The following is a 15,210-nucleotide window of genomic DNA, read 5'->3' on the forward strand; positions in this document are numbered from 1 at the left end:
ATATGTTAAAAAGATTAAAAAGTGTTTGGATATAAAAAAATTTGCTGGGATTTTGGTTTATTTTTAACAGTTTGGGTAATTCCTCGGCCTTGGTAGACGAGTCCTTCTGTAATTTTCTCTAGGGTAAAGAAATTGGGGTTGGCCTCCAAAATAGCCATGAAAAAAAGGCAGTAAGCTGATCTCTCCCGCTGCCTGGTACAACTTCTTCCAGGGTGGCACGAAAACAGGCAGTAAGCTGATCTGGAGAAACTTGTTGGCATAACCACTCAGCCAACCAATGATAAAAATAGCTAAAACACACAATTACAGAAACTCAAATCATATATTATGCACAAATGGTGTATGTGCAAACACACTCACACACACAGATTTACATTCAGATTACTCTATTAAATAGAGTTTCTGAGATCCAACTTATTCCCAAATTAGATAGAGAGGTTGAGAGAATTTCTCAACCAACACAAACCAAATTCTTAAATATGGAATGTAAGCATTAACTCCAACATCCCCCCTTCATGATTACATTACATGAAAATAACAAAATAATCAAGTTTATCAGTAGATGCTCCATCAAGTTGCCTCATAACCCTCGGAAAGGTGTAGTTGGCAAGTTGGATTCTCGAGTTCCCTTCCTCAACTCCCGAATCAAGGACCTCCCGAAGTCAATTACTGGACAGCATCCCAATCTGTTGCATAACCTCATTATGAAACCACTTCCACGTCTACCACTAATGAGGGATCCTTCCCTAGATCCGCAACTGCCATACTATCTGGACAACCATCCATATTGAGCCTTACTGTTACTTGATCTTTAAATACTGGCATCAGACACATAGTTGAACTGCGGGTTATTTTTATTGTTTTTTTTTTTTTAATTTTGAATAAACATATTGACATATACATCAAAATGTAACTGTGCTGTGTAGAATTAATGCATTGACATGCTCACCCAACAGCTCACATACAAATCTTGATTAGGCTTTGACATCGTCGTAATTATACGCACAGCAATTCCAACTCTCTTCCAGTTGAGAGTGAAAGCGCTGCAAATTCGACCTCTGCTACGCATATATACACACAGAATATCAATCTCGCCTCTGCCATGCATATATACATATAATATCAGTATCTCCCGTCAGCTCTAGTTGGAAAACAATGAAGAGCTCTGAGAGGTCAATGCCACTCTTTCTATCGGATTCAATTATAGCTTTTGGAATCGGCTGCCTCTCTGCGTGAATATCAGACACGGCTCTCTCTGTAACGCAGATTCTTCCCAAAACCCATAAATATCGACCAATATCACAGTGATAAAAGGACATGTAGCAATAAAACATCTGCAGTGGCCATCTCGGATATAACTTACAGTTGGTGTACTGGTCGGCATGAAGCGGAAACCTCAACAGCGGAACGCCATTGCAGAGACCTTGCAAGATTGAATTCCAGTCACAGGGCGTGAAGAACCCACCGATGGAACGATGCGATAGCAATGCCAAATGTTGATGGCGGGACCAGTTAGAAGCGACGACACCCTTATCTCTTCGATCTGATCAAGAAAACCAGCTGGCAAAATCTCGGATAGCGACGCATCAGAATTGACAGTCCCAATGATAAAAATAGCTCCGATTAACATCCAGATGCACCTCCTCACAACACAGGTTCAGATCTAGCTCTGATACCATGATAAAAATAGCTAAAACACACAATTACAGAAACTCAAATCATATATTATGCACAAATGGTGTATGTGCAAACACACTCACACACACAGATTTACATTCAGATTACTCTATTAAATAGAGTTTCTGAGATCCAACTTATTCCCAAATTAGATAGAGAGGTTGAGAGAATTTCTCAACCAACACAAACCAAATTCTTAAATATGGAATGTAAGCATTAACTCCAACAACCAACTCCCTTAAGATCCTTTGGTTGACTGGGATTTCAAAGTTGCATCAATTTTATTTACTTGTATCAAATGTTTTACAATCTGTGTAGTCAAAGTGCGATCGGTTTTGAAAGTTTATTCCGAGGAAATCTTTCCTTCGCTTGTACAATTAGTATGGCCAAATAAGAAAAGATACATCACCGGCTTGTTTTTAATTTCTATATATATATGGAAGAGTTATTAAATTTTAATTTAATTATAAATAATCATGAAATAGATATTAGGATTTAATTTTTAAATTGAAAATTTCAAAATAATTATGTGGTTTTTATATTTTTATTAAATTTATTAATTAAAATAAATATTGTTGAGTTATAATTTTCTCTAGTACTTAATATTCATAAGTCATTGTTTTGGTTCATAGTATTGTAGCAATGTAGAGTTATCAATTTCAATCATATTGGGCTAAAAAAATTGAAAATTTGCTGGTACTATTGGATTAATGGAAAAATAAGTTGAACCTGATAGGATATGGATTTGTTTGGTTGACTATAAATTTATTATTAAAGAGAATGAAAAACAATAATAAAAAGTTAATCTTGATAGGATACTGGTTCGTTTGGTTTACAATAAATTTAACATTAAGAGAAATAAAAGCGATAGTTTATTAAATAATGTTAAGTTTTTTATTAAAAACTAAGAATGAAAACCAATAGCTATAAAGTTTATAAAAATTCTATATTATAAATTTGTAATTAAATAAGAGTAATTTTCTTATTAAAAATTATAAGTTTTTAATTAAATTATTGTCAAAAAAATATATTTTATATTTTATTAAAAAAAATTAAAATCTATGTTTTCATCTTTTAAAGTTTTTGGATGATAGAAATGATCATAGTTATTATGGTCAGTGATATAGAATTCAATTAAAAAAAATTCTTTTTTATAATCTACACACAATATAATCTATACACACTTACTGCTAAATAAATTTGAATCTTGTAAAAGAGTGTTAAAATATAAATTTAGTAATATATGGAAATCACTTCAAACATATATTTAATATCCAATGTAACAGGTTGGTGATCTACTTCCTAGATTTGGAAACACGACACTTCAGCTTTTTGGCAGTAAAGACATCCGGACAGTCAGATTTTGACCACTAAATGATAATTTTTCTTTGGTTTAAACTTATTTCTTTGGCAAATTGATTTTTCCTTTGCATAAAATGACATTTCATACATTATTTAATATGCCTGCAAATTAACAATCGTGGTTATAACGCTGATCGGCATTATCAACAATCATCATTATTAAGTTTAATTATTGTCATTACAATCACATTAAGTTTAGATTTTCTAATAAATCTAATAGTAAAGTTAATGTTAATATTAATATTTAATAATTTTAATATTAAGATTGATATTAATAATTTAATTACTAATTTATAACTATATTAACAAGCTTAATAATTTATTTAAACTTTAATAAATTTATAAAAACATAATATAAATATATATTAATTTATAAATTAACACATAAATAATATTTTAATCTAAACATTAATACCTTATTACTTTGATTAAATATAATCAATATGAACATCAAGTTCAATCTAATTAATGATAACATTATGTTTAATATATTTATAATTAACCATAGACAAGCATGATGACATAGTGAATAATACTCAATCTTATGTATTATTCACTATGTCATCATTAAAAACATATTAACATATTAAATATACATTAATCTATATTTTAACACGTGTTACCTATGGTTGGTTATGTTTAATATGGTTAACCATAATCAACGTAAGCATCAAATTCAACCAGAGTGAACATGGGTGCCATGGTGGGCCATAGTCACCATGGGAATTAACTTGAATATTGTTCCAAATGTGGCAAACGAAAAACAACGTCATAATGTGGCAAACAATAAACAACATCGTAGTGTGACAAACACAAAACAAATTTGTAATGTGATGAATAACAAACAACATCACAATTAGATAAGATAATGACGTTGCAATGTGATAAACAAGAAACAATATTGTAATTTGACAAACAAGAAATGAGATAGCAATGTGGTGAAAAACAAACAATTTCAAAATGTGACAATTAACAAACCATGTTGTAGTGTGGCTACATTGAAATGTTACATACGACAAACAACATTTCAAAATAACAAAGAGTAAATGATGTCACAATGTGATGAATAATAAATGACATCACAATTTGTCAAATAATAAATGTCCTCATAATCATAATTAGGGTTACCGGGTTTACCATGTTGACCTACATTTACAAGATCAACTGTGTTCAGCCATAGTTAACTATGTTGAGCTACCTTTACTAAGTCAACCATAGTCAACCTAGGTATACTATTCTGACCTAAGATTATCTAGTTTTTTATGTTTACCATGTCTACTTGGGCTTATTAGATTTACTAGGTTGGCCTAGGTTTACTAAGTTGACTTAGCTTTACGAGGTTGACTAGGGTGACCTAGGTTTTCTAGGTTAACCTAGCTTTATTAGGTTCATAAGACTTACTAGGTTTACTAAGTTGACGTAGGTTTGCTAGGCTTAGGTTGACCTAATTTTACTAGGTTTAGTAGATTTACCTTAGATTTACTAGGTTGATATAAGTTTACTAGGTTTACTTCGTTGACTTAGGTTTACTAGGATGACCTAGATTCAATGGGTTTACTAGATTCACTAGGTTGGCCAAGGTTTTTTGGGTTGACTTACATTGACTAAGTTTACTAGATTTAGTAGGTTCACCTAGGCTTACTAAGTTTACCTATGTTTCCTATGTTGACTAAGGTTTACTAGGTAGCCTATGTTTATTAGTTTGATCTACATTTACTAGGTTAAGCTATATTTACGAGTTTTACTAGGTTGACCTAGGTTTAGTATATTTACCATAGTTTACTGGCTTTAGCATGGTTTACTAGGTTTACAAGTTTGACCTAAGTTAGCTATGTTTACCAAGTTGACCTAGGTTTATTGTGTTGATGTACATTGACCTAGGTTGACATTCGTTTATTAGTTTTACTAGGTTGACCTAGGTTTAATGTGTTGATGTACATTGACCTAGGTTGACATTCGTTTATTAGTTTTACTAGGTTGACCTAGCATTATTAGGTTGACATATGGTTTATTGGGTTGAACTAGGTTATTCGGTTTACTAGATTTACTATGTTGACCTAGGTTTTCTAGATTTACTAGGTTGACCTAGTTTTGATTGGATGATGTAGGCTGACTTAAGTTTATATTTCTTAGTAGGTGAACCAAGTTTATTAGATTTACTAGGTTGACCTAGGTTATTAGGTTGGCGTTAGGTGTTGATTATGTCTGAAAAATTAACTCAACACTTACTTGAAAAACTAGGGGTCGTACACTTCAAGGCACAACATGAGAAATGCTAAGAGATCCTAGAAACTCTAAGGAATCACTCTTGTTTCCAACTATTCATCACAAGCTCCCAAACCCTAAAAAAATATACAAGTAAATTAAACTAAATTTCTGCACTAATCTCACAAATTTATTAAAACTATCAACTCACGATTTACCTATTTCACTCCTCAAATCATTCATCACACTAATCTTGTAGATTTATACCAAAAACAACATGACATAGAGAAACATAGAAGATGTATTCAATCAATACCAAATAAGTTGTTGGCAGTCCAAACTTTGACACAAGATTCCAACATTGTTCTATATCTTTCACTTTTCTATACAAAGTGTGGTTTCTATTGATGCAAGTCAATTATGAAAACATCACCAAGCATAAAGGGAAATCCTACTCTATTCTAGCACTGCTTCAATCTAGGAAAACACTCCAACCAAACTTGGGCTTCTATCTCTCACCACAGAAGGAGGCTAAGTAAAAGATGGTGGTATCATGAAATTGGAAATAAAACCAATGCTATTATAACCGTAAATAATGAACAAACTGGTCTTTCAACTAGCTTTCCTATGTTCACCCGTTTTTATCACACTATCTGCATTCATGTATCAATCAAAATGATCTAAGCATTGAGTCTGAAAAATAACACAAGCCACAAACAAGGTTGACAATGGATTAAATCAATACCAAACAAATCAATTTCCAAATGACTCATTCTAAATCGACCCCAGTCGAGTGCAGGCATAAATATTCATATAATTTCTACAAAGTAAAACCCAACACTGTGACTTCTAAGAAATGATATACTCCGGTACAAATATAAGAGACATGATTCAATTCACAATAAGCCAAAAAAACTCCAAATCAATCCAGATCACTAGAAAATAAACTTAGAACTTCAATAGCCTCGTCCAGTTACACTTAGACACATAAGCTACCCAAAAGAACGAGAAATCTCAGTTCTTGAGTCTAGATGACTCAAGAGCTTCAAGGAAAATGAGATTCAATGTAAATGAAGTGTTGCTGTGTTACTTAGAGTTTTCAAAACCAAATAATTTCACTACTCGAGGATATGATTTCCAATGAGGTCATAAGTATTTTTGAGTCTTATAAAAAAAGAACAACCATTCCAGGGATTGTTACTGCACTCGCATCAATCAAAAAATGAAGGGGCATGACTTAGATGCATTCATTGATCAATTCCTAGGTCTACCTATCATACATTCATGGATTTGAAAGATACTATAGAAATATATAAACTCAAAAGAGAATAGAGCATATAATAAGACCAAATCATAATGGTAAATACCACACTATTGATTTATACAAACCAGACGAGATTTATACCAATATTCTCACCACACCGCATTGTATACTTGATGTGTGTCGAGCTGGAGTGGTTGGGCCCAAACCAACAAGATCGCACCCTCCTAAAATAAAGTGAAAGTAAAAACTGACATCAACCTTCTTTTAATACTCAAAAACAATCTTTTAGATGAGGAGATCACTGGTCAAAACCTGGCTAATCCAAAGCAACACCTTGACTTCGAACTAACATTACATCGACAACATAACAGGGTATTGCTAACCTAGACTTCTATCAAGGTTTAGATTATATAGAAATCATATTACATCTCATGCTTCGACAAAGCCATCAATATCCAAGAAAAGAGGATCATAACAAACTATCATCCATGGGGTTTTGGCACATTCTCCCTCTGATCACAGAAATTTGGTTCTCTGAAAAAAGGGTTCTTTTAGAAAAATGTTGCTTCATCTCTGAATATTCTATTGAATACTGGAGGAAAATATTTGTGCACATCCCTCTGATTTCATACCTAACAGATTCTAATCAACACTAAATCTAGGAGCTAAGTCATAACTAGTCACTTTATCCATTAGTCCACGTCTTTGACCATGAGTGAGAGTCCAACTAGTACAAGGACTTCATATAGTGCAGGATTCTCAGATTACACAAAAATTGAATGCGAAGGATAAATTAAAGTTTGGTGACTGATTAATAAATATAATAAACCTTAGTAATACAAAAAAATGAAGTAATTTAGAAAGATTAAATATTAAACCTAATAACTTTTAATGATAAGTGACTAGAACTCACTTTCTCAAGTTCACACCCAAAACAAACATGAAAATGTGTAGACATGGGCTTCAAAATTTGTAAAATAGAGGATTCTTAATGGGAACATATGGTAAAAAATATAGCATTTTTAGGGCTTGGCATCCCCCTAGCCTGATTCTTTTCGGTTTCCTCACACAACAAAAACATACCAACATCTGCAAGAAAGAAAACTTCGAAACTCAGGCTACTTCATATTTTCTTGATTTGGATATTAATATTGGACCTTGTAGTTTGAATCTTCTTCAACTACCTATTATATTTTTTGACCTTGGTCTTCATTTATGTTGCATGTATTCTCCACCTTGTGACTTTTTCCTTTAAATTATTTGTTTCCTTTCCAAGTTCCTTATTCCTCTCCATAAATTACAGATTCTGGGTTCTTAGATAACAATTTAAAACCTCCACTTTTATCACTTTTTCCTTCGGGGATTAAATCTTTCTTTCTCTCTTAGTTTTTCTCAACCAAAAGGAGAGAGGAACTGAGTCCTCCTATTCTTAAAGAATTGAATCTCCCAATTTGTTGACAGATTTATCGATGGCAAGTACCGCATCCACCAAAATAGAGAGATTTCCATTTTTAGTCACTGACCTTTTACCCAATATAGATATTTTGTCACTAGCTACATGCTTAAATTTCTTGTGCATACAAACTTACTGTGAAGATATATTACCATCAGGGTCTTGTAGCTAGTCGTTTGTATATAACCCTTGTTCTACACAATTATTTTTCAAAGCATTCATCCCACCAAGGCTTTGAGTTTGCCCTTCTACATGTAATAACTCCATATGAATATCCTGCAAAGTATTCTTGGCATCATGATTTTGGACCTTCTCATCTGTATGTGGAACCTACTCAGTATCATGTTCATTATTATACAAAGGATCAAAGGATTCACCTATCACAGGTACTTTCTTAGAGGAAGAGGGGCCATGCATATTTCTGTCCATACCTCTAGTGAACATCTGGGTTGGTGAATGTACCACAAACATAGTTAGAATGTCTCCTATGACTCCCTTTAGTATTAAATTAAGCCCTTCCTATAGTCTCTTAACACCACTTGCCTTCTTTTGGAAAATCTTGGGACTAATCTTCTCCTTAAATTCAGATATCTCTTTTTCTTTCTTAGTAGCCATTTTCTTACTTTGGTCAGATTTACTAACTTCCTCACCCTGACTAGACTTAGAAATAACACTTTTATTTTGAACATAATTGGCCTTCTCATTTTGAGAAAATTTATAGTTAGAGCCTCTAATACTCATAGAAAACCATTCCATTAGTTGAACTTGAATATCGATTACATGTTTAGGGTTTCCAAACTGTTGTGCTACTATTAAATCCTCCCATGTAGATCCCTTCTTCTTTAACTCCTCGATAACTAGGATCTTAACTGACCCATAATGACATAGCTTGTACCCTATTTAAATGGAAGGAATTTTCATCATTTCTTTAGACATTTTAATCAAAATTTCTAATGGGAAATGCACAAAAATTAAGTAGTTGACCCAACTCGAAATGCAGTAGGAGTTGAATAAGGTAAAAGAACGTAATAAAATATCACCCTTCATAGGTCAAAAAAATTGCAGCACATACATAATGTTTCTCCATTTCTCAACCATGCAGTTATCCCAGACTCCTTTCTTCCAGTTAATACTATAATTCAACTTGTCAAGAAAACATTGCCATATCCCCTATTCCACCTTAACCTTTTTGAACCGTTGCTTGTCTGTATAGGGTAATTCAATTACTTAAGAAATTGATTTTTTTGAAACCTCGAACATCAATGTGCCTAATGTAGCATTATTTTTCTATCAAATCCATCTTCAAATTCTCTCGTGACACCCGAGTCAAAAACATTAAATTTATATATAAATGGGAGCCACCACGTTTCTTGGATAATTGGAAAGTTGGTCTCATACTCTAGCATTCCTTCAATCTACTTAATTGTCGAAGGTTTTGTCTTGACTGGTGCCACAATGTTCCTTCGCACTGACTTCATATTTGAGACTAGATCACACTGAATTACAACCCTGTGTTTAAAATCTCCATCCCTCAAAGTTCTAATGAGTGCAAGAATAACCTCTCCTACGAACACAATGCCCGAGTAGAAAACATAATGCTCCAACAAAACCCATTATTGACATGAAACACCATATAGAGTTTTCAAATTCCCAACAAACATAACTCTAAGCTCGACACGAATATTTGTCATAATTAATGGTCCTGGGTGATAGTTTTAGAAGGAAAAAATCATAACTCCACAATGATTACAAAACATTTCTTGGTGGAAGGTAATAATATATGAACCAAGGAATATAAGTATTTTAACCCTACGAATCATTTTAAAGTGCTTCCTTCTTTCTACCATAATGATGGAAAATAAGCGAGAGATAGCCATCATCATCACAATCCACATTCAATGAACAAAAATATGAGATAGAGCAATCAATTTAAAGATAAAAAGTTAACATAGGTTTTATGATATGCTAAATACGCCAACCATTTATGTACACTTAAAAACTATGTTATAGATAATCACTTCTACCAACTGAATAATAATAGAATCAAATTATCCACTCAATTCATATAGAAACATAATTCGTGTAGACAAAATCAGTAAAATTTTTGCAAATTCCTGTATTGCTAAAGCATTCTTATACTGAAGAAAATGTCCTCGCACTAATAAAATATGCATGTAGTTGGTGCAATATGCCTAGACTTTAGTTAAAAAGCAAGATATTGTGATTCAATCATTCATATGGAAATCAATGGTTGATAGACCACAATGAACACAACTAAACTATATCATGGTTGGCATTAGACTAATTTTCCTTATAGTGCAATATGAGATGCCACTGCTAATGTGTTGGGAAAAGAAGATCGAGAGAATTCAGAAGTAGTGGGAGTAAAGAAGCATGAACATGAGTGTACTTAAAATAATGGGAGGGAATATCATTAGGGGAATTTTGAAATAAAAATAGAGTAGAGTAACAATATTAGAGAGGGGGGAAATAGAAAAGGGGAGAAAGGGGTTAAAAAAATAAAGGGGAATAAAAAGGGAAAACAGAAGCAAGACATGGTATCAAATTTAGAATAATGGGTAGGATATTAATATATCGAATAATGAAGAGTTAAGAGGGATTAAAAAAGAGGGAAAAGAAGAAATATAGAGTACTTAATTATGAAACAATGATTCCTTTTCCAAAGAATAGTTCTCTAACCTATAAATCCAAAAATAATTGTAGTGAGAATTTCAATCAGATTGCATACAAATGAAGCAAGTCATCTGCCCTAAACTTGTAAGGGAAAGGTTTTTGTAGATTTTTTCCTGTTGTCACCAAAACCATTCATAGTAACCTACTTGTTATAGACATTTTTGGGCACTGCAACCCAAATCATATATGTCCATAAACCAAGGGCTTATGAGTCCCTAAAAGTGTTGTTTCATGCCCTAAAGGAACAAGGTCAGCTGATTACATCATCTCCCAGAAGTTCTCCACAGGAAACTGCTCAGAACTGGTCAAAAATGGACCATACAGGTTGCTCAGTGCTAAGGGTACGATGCATCTCACCTGCCCAGTGTAAAAGGTGCGATGCATACTAGAAAGCCCTTCTGTGGGGTGTGATGGGCGAGAATGGACAAATGGTAGAGACAGATTGCGAGGTGGATAATCATGGAATCTTCTAGAAACTTCTCTTGTGACACTTGCCTCTCTGAATTTGCCCAGGGATGAGCAAGAGATCATCAATCTCCAAGTGGAATCAAGAACTATCAGAGAGAAGACACTAATCAAAATCCCAGAAGCTGGCTCACCTCCCTGCAATCATCTATATATGGATCCCTCATCCCAGAGATCCAAAGGCTGGAATTTTGTATCTTGTAAGGAAGTGTTGTTGGTTTCCTAGTGGAACATCATAGTGTTGGGTGATCTAAGCTTTTCATGAGGTGAAGAAGGGATTTCATACTGGGAGGATGACATTGGGATAGATCAATGGGTTGTAATCCTCTTTTCTAATCTTTATATCAATAAATCTATTCAAGTTTTCCTCCACATTCTTGTATGTCTGATAGTATATGCATTTGTGTGGTCAATATATATCTAGTCCTATATTGCTTATGATTGTATATCTCTACACTTTGAAGGTATTATGATGCTTTGACTTTACAGGTACTCTTTGAAGTGGAGTAGTCAAGAGAGAAGTGGCAAAGACCTATCGGTGAGGAGAAGGAACAAGCAAAGAACCAAGCGAAAGATAGAGGTTGGTATTCTTTGATCCTCTCCTATCTACTTCTCATAAAGGAAAATGAAATTAACTTTAATCTGTTTGTTTCTAAGATAGCTACCTGTCTTAGTGGGACTAGCAGCTCTGCATAGACACTAGATTTCTCGATAACAAAATGGCGACTCCACTGGGGAAAAAATAGCTTGTTTGCTTGTTTATACTTGTTTGCTTTATAAACTTACAGACAAAGCCTAAAGTTAAGCTATCTAGCCCTCGAACTGCATTTTTTATGCAAGTGCAAAGTAGATCAATTTTGCTTCAGTCTATCTTCGGGTTTTGTTTATAAACTGAACAATCGATTTGCAAACATCCTAATTGCGCTAGTGGTGGCTCCAATAACCTCATTAGATCAACCCCTGTGATTTCTATTTAGTGATTATCATTAGCTCGGCCTAAATCCCTGAACTAAGCTATAAAATGTGACCAAGAACCAAGTTGAAGTCTCGTCCTAGGACCATCACACTTTCTCCTCTTAGGAATCTAGATGCATCGCACCTCCCATGTGTAGTAGGTGCGCTGCATCACACTTTCCCTGTGTTGCAGGTGCGCTGATCAGATAAGACCTCTTCTGCTTCCAAATTTTGGTTTCTTTGTTCACTCTCTTTAGATTTATTCAGGAGTTTTGCTGTCTGTGATCAATATACCACTGTGGAAACTCCCTTCCTTTGCATGATTCCACATTTCCAGCACACCACCTTTACAGGCTTTCCTGGAGATTTATATCTCCCTCTATATTTAGACCTCCCACTCGATGACTTATTTTTGTTTCTGTTCTGGGACTGTCCTCGTATAGACAAGGCATCACCATTCTGGCTCTCCATATTTTTCTGTCTCATTTCCTCCGTCAGCAAGGATGAGACTATTTCATCAAACTGTAAGGCAATTACATTGCTACCTATTGGAATAACCATACTATCCCACGAATCGCGTAGAGAACACAACAAACCGATGCACTAATCTTCATCTAAAATTTTAATATCAATAGATAATAAGTGACTTACCATAGTATTAAATGCGTTCAAATGCTCTGTCACCGAGTCTCCATATTTCATCCTCAGGTTATACAACTTTTTCCATTGGAACAGTTTATTCACCAGAGACTTAGATTGGTACAAAGTCCCTAACTTGTCCCACAAAGCCTTCGCCATAAATTCCCATGATACATTCAACAATACTAAATCTAAGACACACAACCATATTGTGCTCTTTGAATTCTGATCCAACTTCTTCAATTCTTCATCAAACACTCTTGTTGGTTTAGTACTTGGATCTACCGCGATCCACTAATCTTTATCCACCAACAGATCCTCCATCTTGAGTTTCCATAACTCAAAACTCTGATCATTAAATTTCTCGATCTCTCTTTTTCCACTGCTCGCCATCTTCTTTCACCACCAGAATCGATCCTACAAATCTCCCACTGAACATGGTCTAACACATGCCTGAGTGAAACCCCTGAACAACAAAGGCATCCCCTTGAAGCTAAAACAACTCTGATACCAAACTTAGGTTTTACCCCTGTATAAAAATTACCTGCATATGAATTCTAAAACACAAAAAATAAACAATGTGAGAGCATAACACATAAAACACATATACATAGAGATTTTTCCCTGGATCCCAAAACCGGGACTACCAGCTTGAGTTTTTTGTCATTATGTTCCTTTCAATGTTACAATACATATTGATACATTCCAAAGCATCCAATACCATGGAACGAAAACCATCACATCCAAAACCATGTACCAAAAACCATCGCATCCAAAACCATGTACCAAAAACCATTGCATCCAAAACCATGTGCAAAAAACGTGCACAAAACCATAGGTAGTGCTGTTGGGAAAAGTATCCATTCAGAATGCCCCTATCCCACTCTAAGGTGTGATAGTGCCTTAGCAACAAACAAGGAAAACTACTTGAGTATTCTTCTTTATGAAATGTAAATGAAGAGGAAGGATGTAACTAACCTGTGTCTTTCGCTAGTTTGTTGATCCAATCGCTCCTCTCTTCAATAGCTCCCAGCTCCCAGCTCCCTTACCAGCCCAGCTTCACCGAATTCCTGCAAGATCACAGAAGAGAGAAACTACACGAAGATATAGATTTACATTCATAAAAAGTTTAGGATCAGATTAAGCTAAACATGCAAATATAACAAAACATCATTGATACACAGCATGTAGGAGAAACTCAAATAATTTTATTGATATGATAAGAAAGTCCAAGAGGAGATATGTAACCAAGTGAGTCCCGATCCAGCATCTACCTCCCAGCAAAGGAATCCCTTCCTCTCCTCCAACAAAGCATAAATCACCCAATGTACTAATCTCAATCTCAAACCAACAGCAATTCTCTGCAAAGTACAAAATTCCAGCCTCTGGATCTCTGGGATGAGGGATCCATATATAGATGTAAGCAGAGAGGATGAGTCAGCTTATGTTTTGAATTGTGGCTTCTCTCTGTCAGTTCTTGCTTCCACTTGGAGGCTGAGAGCCTCTTACTCATCATTAGTCGAATTCAGTGAGGCAAGTGTCATTGGAGAAGATTCTGGAAGCTTCCATTGTCTTTCCACCTCGTTGAATGAGCTTGCCATTTGTCATTTCCGGCTCAACGCACACTGGTACTGCATTCACTTGCGTTGCAACGCACCTAGCCAGTGTATTTGGGTGCTTCGCAACGCAGGCAGCTAGTGGAGCCTCTGAATTGATCCTGATTTGACTAGTTTTGGGCAGTTTCTGGTGGAGAACTTCTGGGAGAAGCTGTCATTTGTTGACCTTGTTTCTTTAGGAGCTGGAACAACATCATTAGGGACTTAGGATCCCTTGGTTTATGGACATTTCATGCTTATAGCTGTAAGGCACAAAAATGTCTATAACAGCTGCCCCCTAAAGTATGAGGCCGTTTATCGGGTGAAATGCTTTATTAGGAGGATCCGAAGTTCTTTCAATGCTGGGAGGAGACCTGTAATAAGATACAATACAATACATTATTTTTCATATTGTTTTCATGATCTAGCTGAGGCGGGAATTCCCATGCTTAGCTTCATAAATTCATTTTTATGTACATAGGACAGACAATCGTCTGATGGTAGACTGATGATTCTAATGAAATCATCATCCTTTTGGTAGGATGATTATCTGTGCTGCAATGCTGTACATGTCAATGTCTTTATTTTTCCTGAATATATATCGCAGCCCAGATGGATGAAACTAGATCCGGGGTCTTCAATCTCGTCCGATCTTCACTCTAAGTACAAGTCGATCCATGTGAGAAATGTTTTGAAGTCGAACATGGAAAGACATCGCTTGATTACCAGTCAATGATGTAAACTGTTAACAAGCGCGAGAGGAATCACCGATAATGATAATGACCCTCAAGGTACTGCAGTACAATTTACGTGGTGTGAATAAAGGATTTGGCGTCGAACACCACGCAAAATCTTTCGGTCGAAGGTCATTGATGTATACCTGTCGCCGGAAGTGAGAAACT

This window comes from Pinus tabuliformis, chromosome 9 (genome assembly GCF_031772625.1).
Source record: "Pinus tabuliformis cultivar Carrire ecotype Pingquan chromosome 9, CPIR1, whole genome shotgun sequence".
Classification (NCBI taxonomy): Eukaryota; Viridiplantae; Streptophyta; class Pinopsida; order Pinales; family Pinaceae; genus Pinus; species Pinus tabuliformis.